General features: G+C 45.2%; 1 protein-coding gene across 1 annotated transcript in view; it reads right to left on the bottom strand.

The window, feature by feature from the left end:
• Positions 1–4,294, bottom strand: part of cntn4 (contactin 4) — a 267,986-nt gene extending 263,692 nt beyond the window's left edge. Inside the window, exon 1 of the mRNA XM_042339601.1 lies at positions 4,268–4,294. The gene's annotated coding sequence lies outside the window, so the exon portion shown is untranslated. The remainder of the gene's footprint in view (positions 1–4,267) is intronic.
• Positions 4,295–13,339: the final 9,045 nt, after the last annotated feature.

The raw sequence follows: 13,339 nt of genomic DNA, 5'->3' as shown, positions 1-13,339 counted from the left end.
ACCCCCCACCCCACCCAGCTGGTGGAGGGTGGACATGGGGGAATGCAATGATGAGGGGCAAACATTGAAACACAATCTGGGCTTCGAGCCTTAAAAATCTACTGTATAGTACAGCTGCTGTGCCCCTGGGCAGAGGCTTGAATGGTATTGTAAGAGATGGGAAGAGGAAAGCAGGATTGCGAATGTAGAACGGTCCCAAATTAAACGTTAGCCTTTCGACCAAGCGGAGTCCTGCAGCTCAGTGCTTGGAGCACTTGCCTCGCAAGCCAGGTTTGATTCCCAGGCTGCGCAAAATGTTGGGCAAGTTCCTTACTTCACATACCTCTGTTTGCCGAGCATTAGATAGTTGATTGGTGGATCGCTTTTCCGGGGGTAATAATCCCTTTAAAAATATTTGGTCACTCAAGACACGACTCTTTGTGGGAAACTGTTGGGTGCAAATGGCTGCCGCGTTTCGCCCACAAAATATGCAATCAATTCACTTTACGTATATTCTGTGAAGCACTATGAGATGTCTCGAAGATGTGATAAGGCGCTGTATCAAATGCAAGGATTATTATTATTATTATTTAGTCCATTAGGATGGCTTCAATCTGGGATTTGACCTTGGAACACACATCTCCGCATTAAACTGTTGCAATAGTCACTGACAAGATCAACTCATGACACTGCATTGGTCCACTGCAAATCGCCAATCCAACAGCCTGAATTAGTCTATCATTTGCAGCGTATCTTTCCGTCTGACGCAGTATTCGGTTTCACACCTTGAACTAACTGATACACTTCAAGTGAGCAAACAATCATAAAATATTCATTTCGGCACCATGCCTCGGTAAGTAAGCAAGAAACTGAGCCTACCTTAGCCTGATTCCTAAAGATGGTATTATTTCCGCTGCATTATCTGGCGCTATCCCATTTCAAGGACCGAGTGAGAAGAACTGCTACTTTTGGCCACTGACGTAAGAAAGACCTGAAGGGTTTTTGATGGCATGATGGCTTTGCAAATGATTGTCAGGGCAGCAGTGCTCACTGAGACCAACAAATTGATCCTTTTTTTTTTAACCCGAGGCCTGTCAGTCTGTTCAGGTGGACGTTAAAGATCCCACGGCACTATTGAAAAAAAGAAAGGACTTATCTCCTGTTGTCTCGGCCAATGTCTATTTTCTAATTAAATTAAAGGTGCAAATTACTTTGAAACCGTATTATCCATTAAGACGTCGGCATTTCCTGGCTCCCGCCAGTCCCTCCCCAATCCTGCACCCACCCGCACCCCCCCTCCGCCCACTCCAAGATGAAATAATTTCCCTTCTTAGCTCTTATGTGGCTGCTCACAAATTGGCTGCTAAGTTTGCCTGCAAAGTACACAGTCAATACCAATGACAACATGCATTTATAGTCACCTTCACACAAGGTAGCATTTTGGAACGCTTGAAGCCAGTCCATGTAGCACTAATTCCCGCAAAGTGCTTTGATATGAAATATCAACTATGCAATATGTGGAGTCTTGCTGATGTGAAGAGTAACTGATTAGGTGTAACTGATTAATTAAGAATAGTGCCTCTCTCTTAGTTTTCTGACTCACAGGATGATTGATTTGACCTGCTGTCGATTTTCGGGACTTTTCTGGGGTTCTCAACCCAAGAAAGATCAGACATAGTTTCAGCCAGACTAAAAACACCAACATTAAAGCAGTGATTTCTGCGTTTCTGTGGGGGAAAGAAGCCTATTTTCTAATTAAATTAACTTAAAGGTGCGAATTACTTAGAAACCGTATGATCCATTAAGATGTCCTATTAACATAATAAATACCTACTCCGCTGGTTCTGAGGGCGGAATTTGCACTTTTTTTTAATTATAATGAAATTGCGGAAAAGGTTACATCGAGGTTGATGATGACTGTATGTTATCCTCCCAGGCCTTCTGGCACACGGTTAATTCACTTTATAACAGCGTGAGGTGAAGAAAATTAAAATTGCTCTGCCTGACACGCTTGCTTAGTTTCATGTCCCAGTCATAGCTTGTGCTCTTTCATCCTCGTGCTCCGTGATCAAAATGATGGAAGGATTCCTCAATCCATCATATGATAACATCTGAGTTTTGAGCAAGGCAGCACCAGCCATCGTCTGCTTTGAACTCGTACAGTCTATGCTCACACTCTGATCCAGGACTGGGGGAGTATGGCTTTGTCAGAAGTGTTATCTTCCCCAATGGGGAAGTCCTGTAGCTCAGTGGTTAGAGCACGTCTTGAAGATGTGATAAGGTGCTATATCAAATACAAGGATTATAATAATAATAAGAGTAATAATCCTTGCATTTGATATAGCGCTTTTCACGTCTTCTAGACGTCCCAAAGCGCTTCACAGAATAGACTGTAAAGTGAATTGACTGTATATTTGTTGGTGAACGCGGCAGCCAATTACGCACAGCAGCGTCCCCACAAACAGTCGTGGATTGAAAATAACCAATTTATTATTGTTTTTTTTTGGAGGGATTATTATTAGGCTCTGTGTGGAGTAAGGAAACTTGCCCAAGGTTTCGCCCTCTGCCTGGAATTGAACTCAGGTCTCTCACTTGCAAAGCGAGTGCTCTAACCACTGAGCTATAGGGCTCCACATAATTATTAATATTAGTGGTGGGTGGCTAGTGCTATCAGGGTCTCAGCTTTCTCCCTCACCCCATCCAATCTGTCTACACCTCACTTCTTTAAGGGGAGCTGGGAGGGGAAAGACCACAGCTCTGAGGAGGACCACATACAGTTCTCCAAGCAGCCCCAACCTACGGCACCCCCTCTTTCTTGCCCCTCTCCCAACTTGTCAGCAGCGCCCACCCACTTCCAGTCCGGCGGGCTGCTCGTCAAGCCATCCTCACTATTCGATGGGCGATGGGCCTGTCAGTCAAGCCAACGTCCATCTTAAATGGGGCTGACCCTTCAACTGAGATTTACTTGGATTGATCTGGGTAGCTCTTGCCAAAGAGCCTGCATAGACACGATGGGCCGAATGGCCTCCTTCTGTGCTGTATAATTCTATGATTCGATGAAATTGGCTGCCCTGTTTGCCCACAAAACTCACAGTCACTCCGCTTTATAGTATATCCTGTGAAGCACTTTGAGACGTGTTCCCGACGTGAAAGGCGCGGTATGAAATGTAAGGATTATTGAACGGATCTGAGGTTTTTTTTGTGCTGGGATGAAGAAACTCAACTTCTGTCCCAAACGTGGTGCCAAACCGATAATAAAATTAATCTCCAAGACTGTAATACCCCGACTCTCTCATACATTAACAACCAGAGCCAATAATGAGCTTTACTGGTTGATCTGATTAGAGTCATTAAACTGCAAAGAGTCCGTTCAGACAATGGCGGGATTTGGTGACTCAAATTAGGGCAAGGAATAGGAACTTTAACTCTCCAATTATAACGGCTAAATGGTGTGGAATTTAAAATTGAGCAGGTTTAATGCGTAAAAAGAAAGAAGCCGCAGATTTGGGCCAGCAAGCCCCCAAATGAAATCGTTCTGGAGGGGGGTTGAGGGAGGGGGAAGATTGCTACGAGAGAATTAGCTGCCCCCAGTCACCCACGAAAAACACACAGTTCACTGAACTTTACTGCACGTCCTGTGAAGCAGTTCGAGATGCCCACCTGATGTGAAAGGCGCAGTACCGAACGCAAAGGAGCATTATTATTACTGAAGCAGAGAGTGAATGCCACCTGACATAGCGGAGGTGATCCTGAGTGGGACAAACTCCTCCGCTGTCTGCAGAATGATCAGTAAAATGCAAAATACTGCTCTGGTTCAGGGAGCGTCCACAGTCGAAACAGGCCATTTCCCCTTCTGCTGAGAACCACGACTGCTTCGATTGCGCCCTTGTGCCTGCACAGAATGTCTGAAGGTTCCCAAGAACATTCCCCCGCCTGACCCTTTCCAATTCCCCACCCCACCCAACCCCAAAAAGAAAAGAGCAACTTGCAAAGACAGCCCTCGAAACAGCACAATTCGCTGGCAGACCGCAGTTATTATTAAGACATTTGCAGGCCAACTACAAATCATTAATACGGCGATTTGTTTTGCTTTTCAACAAAAACCTGTCGTGTCTTACGAAGCTCACCTTGTGGCTTTGCGTGTCAATACGCCCTATTAAAAAGATCTCAGCAATTTATTTTGCCAATAACCCGCTCCTATATTCCCCGTCTCCTTTATTGTCCCTGCGCTTCTTAACATATAGAATGTAATTATCAACCGCCACTGTAATTTCTTTCTCTTTCTTACCTCCTACACCACTGCCATGAGCTTAACTGCCTGGATAGGAGGCTGAGTGAAAATGACAGGCTTCCAGTTTCCACATCACTGCAACATACTGCATGTGACCAGCGATAAGAGGCAATGATGATTAGGGGTGTGTATGAATAATCCAAAAATCCTCAATCCTGGCCACGAGCCACAGTTACAATCCTTCACTTCCTCAGTCAGAGTCTCCGAGCGACAGAAAATTCCCCACTCCCCTGGAGACATCTGTGTACATAGTTACCCGTAGCGTCCCGTGGACATTTAAGCGCTCCGAGACGCCAACCGGTGTGAAGGGCGCTATATAAATGCAAGTTATTGTTGGCATTATTCGAAAAGAGAGTTTCTCCCTGTGTCCTGGCCAACAATCTTCCAATTACAATGACAAATTGTGTCAGTCAACCCACTGTTCACTTCAATTGTTTGAGCGTCCTGCTGTGCACAAAATTGTCTGCTAAGTTTTTGCCGACGACAGTCACCACAGTTCACGGAAAGCCAGTCTGTGCATGGCTTTTGAGATGTTCTTGACGTTACCGTATCAAACTCAAGGATTATTTTTACTGTTATGATTATTTAATAACAGTAATAATTTGGTCACTTCAAACCACGACTGTCTGTGGGACGCTGCTGCGCGCAATTGGCTGCCGTGTTTCGCCCACAAAATATGCAGCCAGTTCGCTTCACGGTATGTTCTGAGAAGCGCTTTGGGACGTCTCGAAGACGTGATGAGGCGCTGTATCAAATGCACATATGATTATTATTATTAATATCCAATTCTGAACAATAACAGCGCTTGCTCCCGGGTTTTGGGGGCTTGAACCGCAAACCTTCCGACTCAGGAGCGAGCGAGCCTGCTACCCACCGCGCCGGTCTGAAAGTGCCTCAAATGCAAAAAGGTAAACCGGTCTTGAGCTCAAAGGAACCGAGGGAGTGAACTCAATGGCTCTTCCTCTGCCCGTGCTATTTCAGTCATCCTATCCCGTGGCTGCTGCTGTTTTGACATGCCTATTTCTTCCCTTTTTTCTTTTGTTCATGTTCCACTTTTCTTTCCGAGTTCCCAACTCCTGCCTCGTCTTTCACAGCAGTGACGCTGGTTGTCACAACAGCTCTTCTCCTCGTCCCCCACATTAATTCCTCAGTCCCCTGATGGCAATTGGCTGGGACTCGCAAATTGCAGCCCATGTTTACTTCTCGGGAAAAAAATCATTACACCTGACAGCAATTACTTGTGAAATGTTTCGAGATGTTGCAGCATGACATGGCACTATCTAATGCAGATTCTCTTGCTCTCTCTCTCTCTTTTATTCTGTCTCATGCCCCCCTTCTCTCTCACTCATTCCCTCTCTCGTTCCCTCTATCTGTCGTTCCCCATTCTCTCTCTCTCACATTCCCTCACTCTCTCACACACACATATTCCTCCCTCTCTCTCTCTCTCTCTCTCTCGTATTCCTCCCTCTCTCTTTTTCTCCCTTTTTTCTCTGTCTCCTTCACTCTCTCACACACATTCCCCCCTCTCTCTCTATTCCATTCTCTCTCTCTTTTTCTTTCGTTCTCTCTGTCTTTCTTGACCCAGTACAGTTCAGTTTAGCGCAGCTCCATTTGTCCGGGGAACGTTTAACTGTTTGCGCTGGACACCGCTGTGCGCAACTGACCGCCGCGTTTCGCCCGCAAAATGTACAGTCAATTCACTTTACAGTATATTCCGCAAAGCGCTTTGAGACGTCTCGAAGATGTGATGAGGCGCTATATCAAATGCAATTATAAAAAGCTGCCACTTCTGGGCACCACGTGAATGCCAAACAATGAACAAATGGCGCTTTTGTCACCATTTTTACTGCCACGGTGGAACGAATGAAGGGTGGCAAACGAATGAGGTATACGGTGCTCCCCAGAAGCACATAAGGGGGCGAGAGTGCACGAGAGTGTTTGCTTGGGAATGGAATGATCAGTGTAAACAGCCGAGCAAGAGTGGCAAGACAGGCACCGACAATAATAATCCTTGCATTTGATACAGCGCCTCATCACGTCGTTGAGACGTCTCAAAGCGCTTCGCAGGATATGCTGTAAAGCGAGTTGACGGTATATTTTGTGGGCGAAACGGCAGAAACAACGTACGCAGCCGCAGAAGCTGGAACCAGCCTTGGACCTGAACTGCAGCGGAAACGTTGTCAGCGCAAAGCAGACGCTTTTATGATTATTGATGCATTCATTTTCCAATCACGGCGGCTGTAATTTTTTTAATATAAATATATACACATATATATATTAACAAGAGGTCAGGATGCAACTTTCTTTCTCCAGAAATACGCACGTCCTAAGCGTGTGGTCATTTTCTGGAAATGCAGCTTAATTGTATGGATGGCTCTCGCAAACAGACCTCCACCCCACAAAATGGAGAGAACTGGAACTTGCGAAAAAAAAAGAAACACCCAATATATCCAAGGATCGCGTAACAATCTCCACAACTCCATTGACCCCTGCTCCCCCTCCATTCACCTCCCTTCCTCCCACCACAACCCCAAACAATTATTTCATGTTAACGTGTATAGCACGGTCTTGCTAAATGTGTTGCATCAAGTTGGACGAACTGAGGCATGGAAGCTAATCGGTGTCCAACTCAGGAAAACCATTTGCACTTCCACCCCAGAGGAACGTCTCAAACCAATTTGGGGAAGGAGTGGGAGGATAGGAAGAAGAGGAGACCGATGGCCCAATTGAACAGACGGAGGTCTTTGAATGTGGTTTGAAAGCTGAGAGGGATTTCGGATAAACGAGTTCCAGAGAGTGTGGAGGGGCAAAGAGGCCAAAAGCTCACCCCCGCGCCCTCTCTCTGGTGGTGGGATGGGACAACACGAAGGAGGCCAGAGTTGGCAGAGCAAAGTGGGGGAGAGGAGGGTTAGAGAGGGAGTCCGAACACGAGCGTGTAAATGCCTTCAATTTAATGCTCTCTCTCTCTCTGTGTGTGAAAGATGTACCAAACAAAGTAGTAATGCCTCATGTTTTTTTCCATATACATTTCCTTTTCAGGGGGGGAAGTAGGGGTTACGAGAAGGAGATTTTGAGGACTTGCGCAATTGGTTGACACGTTTCACCCACAAAATACACAGTCAATCCACTTTACAATATGTTCTGTGAAGCGCTTTGAGACGCTATGTTCGGTTTATGCTGCAAGTCTCTCTACTCTCGATTCAGTCCAGGCAGATTGGAAGGAAGAGAGTGCTTGCATTTACACAGCCCCTCGTCACACTGAAACGTCTAAAAGAGATTCACAGGTAATTATTTTCTGATGTAGTGCCTGCTTTTTTTTTGTAGTTTAAATACACGGTTCTTCAAATCCAGTCTTTTGAGGGATGTTAAAGTGGCTATCATCCAGTTCTTGAGGATTAGAACAGAATAGTTGCATTTCATACAGCACCCATATATCAAGGCATTTCACAGATAATTGCTGTGAAAAAATAGTGAGGTATTCATAGACTCAATTTGCACACAGCAAGGCCCCGCACGCAGCCATGAAATAAATGTCCAATTTATTGGCAGGATTTTTGGCCAGGGCAGTGGGAAATCGTTCGGCAGAGAGTGCCTTCTCTTTGTGAAAGATGTCGTGGGATTTTTAACCCTCGACTAAGAGACATGTAACTCAGTCATGGTTCGATGTGGTCTGCAAACTTGCTTTTACCAGAATCCAACGCCCTAAGCGAGTGTTTCGATTTGCCCCTTCCCTCCTTCCCCTCTTCCCCCACGCTTAATAATAATATAACAATCCCTTCAAAAATAACAATAGTAATAATTTGGTCACTCAATCCGCGGCTGTTTGTGGGGACGCTGCTGTGCGCAGTTGGCTGCCGCGTTTCGCCCACAAAATATACAGTCAATCCACTTTTCATTATATTCTGTGAAGCGATTTGAGACGTCTCGAAGACGTGATAAGGCGCTGTATCAAATGCAAGGATTATTATTATTATTATTATTATTATCTCTGGAGGACCATTCAGAGCTGGGGAGTCAGCCTGGACAACAAGCTTAAGACCTGACGCGGTGCTTAAACCGACAAACATCTACTCCGAAGACGAGAGATGGTTACCAACTGAGCCCACCTGACACGCAGAGTGGGGGAGCGGATCATGCAAAGATGGGAACACTTTGAGCTGCCACCTAAAGCGACAAAGAGGGCACAGAAAGTTGGCTACGAAACCGCAATCTGTACATGATTGCATCGCGTATCGCATTTTTTTCCCCTTAAAACTGTAAACTACCGTGTCAAAGTGTTACAAATAGGGCTGCTTCACAATTTATTACCGGTTTTCCTTAAATTCCCAGTGCAGAAGTGATGAGAGCATTGACGTGGCAGGAGCAGAACGAGCATTTGGAGCTTTCAGGGAATTAACCCCACCTTCCCTCCCCCCCAGGTGGGTTGGAAACAGACTGTGATGTCTGTAAGATAGCAGCATTATATAGGAACACAGTAATTATATATCTTAATATGTTTATATTTAACACATAATTTATAAAGCATGCGGGTAAATTGTGTACTCTCCACCCCGTACACCACGCACAAGTAATAAAGACATTCTTCAAGAAACCACTCCACACTGAATAAATGCTTCCATTCAACTGTGACCTGCAATAAGTCAGATGGACAGACATAAACCTACACAGAACACACTCAGGTGTATACACACATAAACAGATGCAGAAATAGAAACACACAGATGAACCCACACAGATAATCCCACATGCACAGAAACAGACACACACAGGCGGCAATCAGAGGCCAGAGCACCAGTTTACTTTCGTTCCTTTATCTTCTTTTATTAAACTGAACACCCATCGTAGAGTGAGCAGCGAATGCGCTAGTCAGAAGCGCTGTATCCCAAGTGAATTGATTCAATCGTTCTCTGAACGCCCAGTATTTGGGTTGGTCATCACGATTGGACTTTGGCTTGAACGGAGAACGGTCCAAAGAGAGTTCTGACGCAAGGTTCAGCGCCCTGAAACTTTAACTCACTTTCCTCTCTCTCTACAGATGCTGCCTGACCTGCTGCGTGTTCCCAGCGGCTTCTGTTTCTATGATCAAAGAGAGAACCTTGACAGGAGAACGGAATGAAATAACCTTCAGACTGTGATTTTTGGGCGCGCTGACGGTCAAAATCCCCCGCTATAGACAGGTCGTCAGTACATCAGTAGGTCACTTTGGGGGTGTGGATAGGAGGGGGGGGGTGGTAAAGGCTTCTCAATACAAAGGGATGCAATTTCTCTGCGTTGTGGGCTCTGTTTCTAAAACACGAAACTGCCGGTGTTTAACCAGCCTCAGTCTGTGTGTCCTACACGCCCCAGCTGAAAACAGCCACCCAATAAGCAGGGTTATCCGTTGTTGCAGGAAAGGCTCTGTAATACCAGACCAAAGCATAAACTCCTCAGTAGCAGCTTATGCTTTTGAGCTCCTTTCTTGCTGACTGCACGTTTTTTTTGATTTTGCAGATTAATACGCATTAAGCTGCCCGACGCTGGCTTTTCTTATACGCCACGGATGGCTGGACCCACCGTGATTACAGTCACCTCCACGTGGGTCTCGCTTGCAAATTTCGCTTCACTTTTACGGGGTTGAGGGTACGCGTAATGGATCTTGATTTGGAAAACCAGAAAGCACACAAAATTAACGGTGCGATCCGAGAACTCGTCATATGAAGCAGACTCCCAGCGCAGGGCAGGTTCCCGATTTGGCTGATCGTCTTGAGAGCAGGGCTTAGACTGGCTGTTTTGGGGGAAGTTCAGTAGGTTTTAAAACGCAGAGGATCTCAATGCCACACCTCACAAAGGTTACACCAAATTCAGTAGCAAACGGCCATTCCTATTGTTCAGCAAAGTGTCAGTCACGGATAGGAACGTAATAGAAACAGAAGTCGCTGGAAACACGTAGCAGGTCAGGCAAAATCTATGGAGAGAGAGGAAAGGGAGTTCACGTTTCAGGTCGACGACCTTTCGTCAGACCCATCAAATTAAACCAAATTAACCGCCCTGAAAAGTTAACTCATCTTCCTCTCTCCACAGATGCTGCCGGACCTGCTGCGTGTTCCCAGCCACTTGTGTTTTTATTTCAGATTTCCAGCATCTGCAGCATGTTGCCTTCAGGGACAGGAACATGGTTGATCACCAACAGAGAGAGAGAGAGAGAGAGCTGAGAGGCAGAAACAGGGGACCCAGGCGGTACGCGAGAGCAATTGGAAAGTTGTTAGTTTCTTTCTAACCAAGTCACTCAGACCACATGTGTCACCCTGCTGATGGGGGCAATGGAAACACAACTTATTAACTCAGGTCTTTGGGGAAGTGGCTGAGAACAAAGAGGAGAGAAAGAGAGAGAGAGAGAGAGAAAAAAAACAACTGGGTGCAGTAGTTCCAAGATAATCTGCTGCTTTTTTTTTCACACACAGGTAAATAAAAGGTCAACTCAGCTCAATCTGCCGCTTACCAAGAAACAGAAGGGAACAGTTTATAAATAGCTAAATCTGCTGGCTGCTATGTTAATCCCCCTTTCCTGGTGTCCCGACTAACAGTCCTCCCAGATAAATCGGTCACTCACTTCAGTGGCTGTGGATGGGACTGTCAAACAATCTCAAAGCGCTTTGCAGGTAATTGCTGTCAAGCCCAGCATGTGTTTAATGGTACGCAGACACACCAGCCAATTTGCACACAGCAGGTCCCAGAGTACCAGGGATGTTATGACATTGTCAAAATTCCACCAAATATTAACGCTCACTAGATAAAAATGATAGTAAGGAACGCTGTACAATGTAGGCTAGACAGAGCTGAATTAACGGCAGGAAGCGTTGAGTGTAAGAAAGAATTGAGACTGCCATTTTTGATGATAATAATAACAATAGTCCTTGCATTTGATATAAGGTCTTTCACATCAGGAGGACATCTCAAAGCGCATCACAGTATATACTGTAATTTGGAGTGACTCCATATTTTATAGTCAAATGCAGCAGCCAATTTGCACACAACCATGTTCTCGGAAACAGCCATGAAGTGAATGATTGATTTTATCGGTGGGGTATTTTTGGCTCGGACCCCAGGAGAAACTCTTCTCTTTTCTAGTTGTGCAGTGCGATCATTAATAACCCCCTGAACAGGCAGATGATAATAATAATCCTTGCATTTGATATCCACCCCCTTGCACTTTGGAAAGACATGTCAAAGCGCTGCACAGAATTCATTGTAAAGGTGCATTGACCCTGTGCTTTGCTGGCGGAATTTATTGCTGTTTTGCACTGGAATGGACAGTATGTTCTGCACCGGGAAGCTCTCAGGGAGTTCCTGGTACCTATCGTCCACCCAGTGAGGGCTCAGACCCATGAGTAAGCAGATGTCTCCTTGGAGCTGCACTGGCTCCAAGGTGACATGCTTGGCAACGGAAGATCAAAATCGAGTAGTCTGTTTCCTGAGCCAGGTGGCCCCGCAGTATTCCAGAGCACTGCTGATGACAACATAGTGCAGCCTGGCTCATCGGCAGGACTTGGAAGGGCAGACAGTCACTGGGAGGCAGGGAATCATTCCCAAACAGCTCCTGTTAATCCCGCAAGCCAAAGTCCTAACAGGTAGGGTTGTCCTAGCTGAACAAGCAACAGCAATGGACGGCACATTGGCAAACTTTGCATTACTGTACTTCTCCCTCTCTCACACGCACACACACACACACACAGCAGTCTATCGAGTGGCTTCTCCTCTACCTGTGAGCAGCTGTAGTCAGCCTAGAGCTGCCTCATTGTTTGTGCCTAAATGATCAGCTGCTTCCCCAAGGAGTTCAGCTAATTTGTTGTGCTCCATTATCCCGACAGCAAAAAAGCCACACGGGTTACTTATTGTACCACGCAACAACTTAACCTGCCAATGGCTTTGTGAAAATCTGGTCATTTGAAAGGATGGATTTAATTTGCATATCCAACAAGGTAATCACAGCCAGGGAAGATGAAATGTCTGATGGAATATGATCAAATGGAACAAGAATTGCTCACAAATGCACATGCAGGCTGTTAGAAATCCAATAAACACAACTCCAAAAAGACCCCTCTGCTGACGTTCTTTTGTTCCTTTAAATGCTGCTTTTAAGCTTCAATCTGAACAAGTGGCAGACACTTCTACTCCAGCAAGGTGCGTGACAAACAGAGATTGCTGAAAGCTTAAACAACTTGGATTTAAATAGTGCCTTCTGCATTGTGCCGAAATGCTTCACAGAGACAGCTGGGAAAATCATCCAACAGCGAGGGGTGTTAACTAAAGTGCTCAACTGGTGGCGTGTGGGGCCAAAGTTCAATGGGTAAGGTGGTCCTTGCTGGACAAATGGTGGTGGACTTGCCAGACAGTGCTCTCAACGACACGCTGTGCATTTTCAGCTGGTTCAACTCCAGCAGTTTCCTCACTGCGCACTCTCAAAGCGCTTCACGGAATATAAGTGCAGTTGTTGTTGCTGTAAAGGTAATAAATCCGCAGTGCAGAACGAGAGCGCTAAATCAATAATGGGAATGATCACTCACTGATCAGGTCAAACCAACCGTCCCGCTGTTAAGAGCAAATCTTTTCACCCTCCAAGATAGTTTATTACGGTGAGAACAAGTCGTTAAACCAGAGGGGCTTAATGATAAACATAGCATAATAAACAATATGTAAATGTACTTAAGCAATTGAAATATTTGTTGATAAAATAGGAATGTATTCATTAATTCACTTAATGATTTATACAGCGCAGTTCTCTTATCAGTCGCAGTACCTTATCAATTTTTGATATTTTTAAAAAAAGTAATTTATTTATGGGTTTACTTATTTATAATTACACTTGCAGCCCGAATCCATCCTCTTTTCATTATCCCCTTTTAGCTTTAAGCATGAGTGATTCACAAGTCCCAAAGACGGAAGCGATACAAGGGACCAGCATGATATATCATGTATTTCATAACATATGGTGGATTCAGCAGCTTCAGATATTAATTTATTCTGTAACAAGAATGCCGTTGAAAGAACGCTTTCACCAGCAATGCTGTTATTTCCTGATAAATTTGACTG

Source organism: Callorhinchus milii, unplaced genomic scaffold (assembly GCF_018977255.1).
Source record: "Callorhinchus milii isolate IMCB2004 unplaced genomic scaffold, IMCB_Cmil_1.0 Scaffold12, whole genome shotgun sequence".
Taxonomy (NCBI): domain Eukaryota; kingdom Metazoa; phylum Chordata; class Chondrichthyes; order Chimaeriformes; family Callorhinchidae; genus Callorhinchus; species Callorhinchus milii.
The sequence above is the reverse complement of the archived record's forward strand: the minus strand, read 5'-3'. Positions and strand labels throughout refer to the sequence as shown.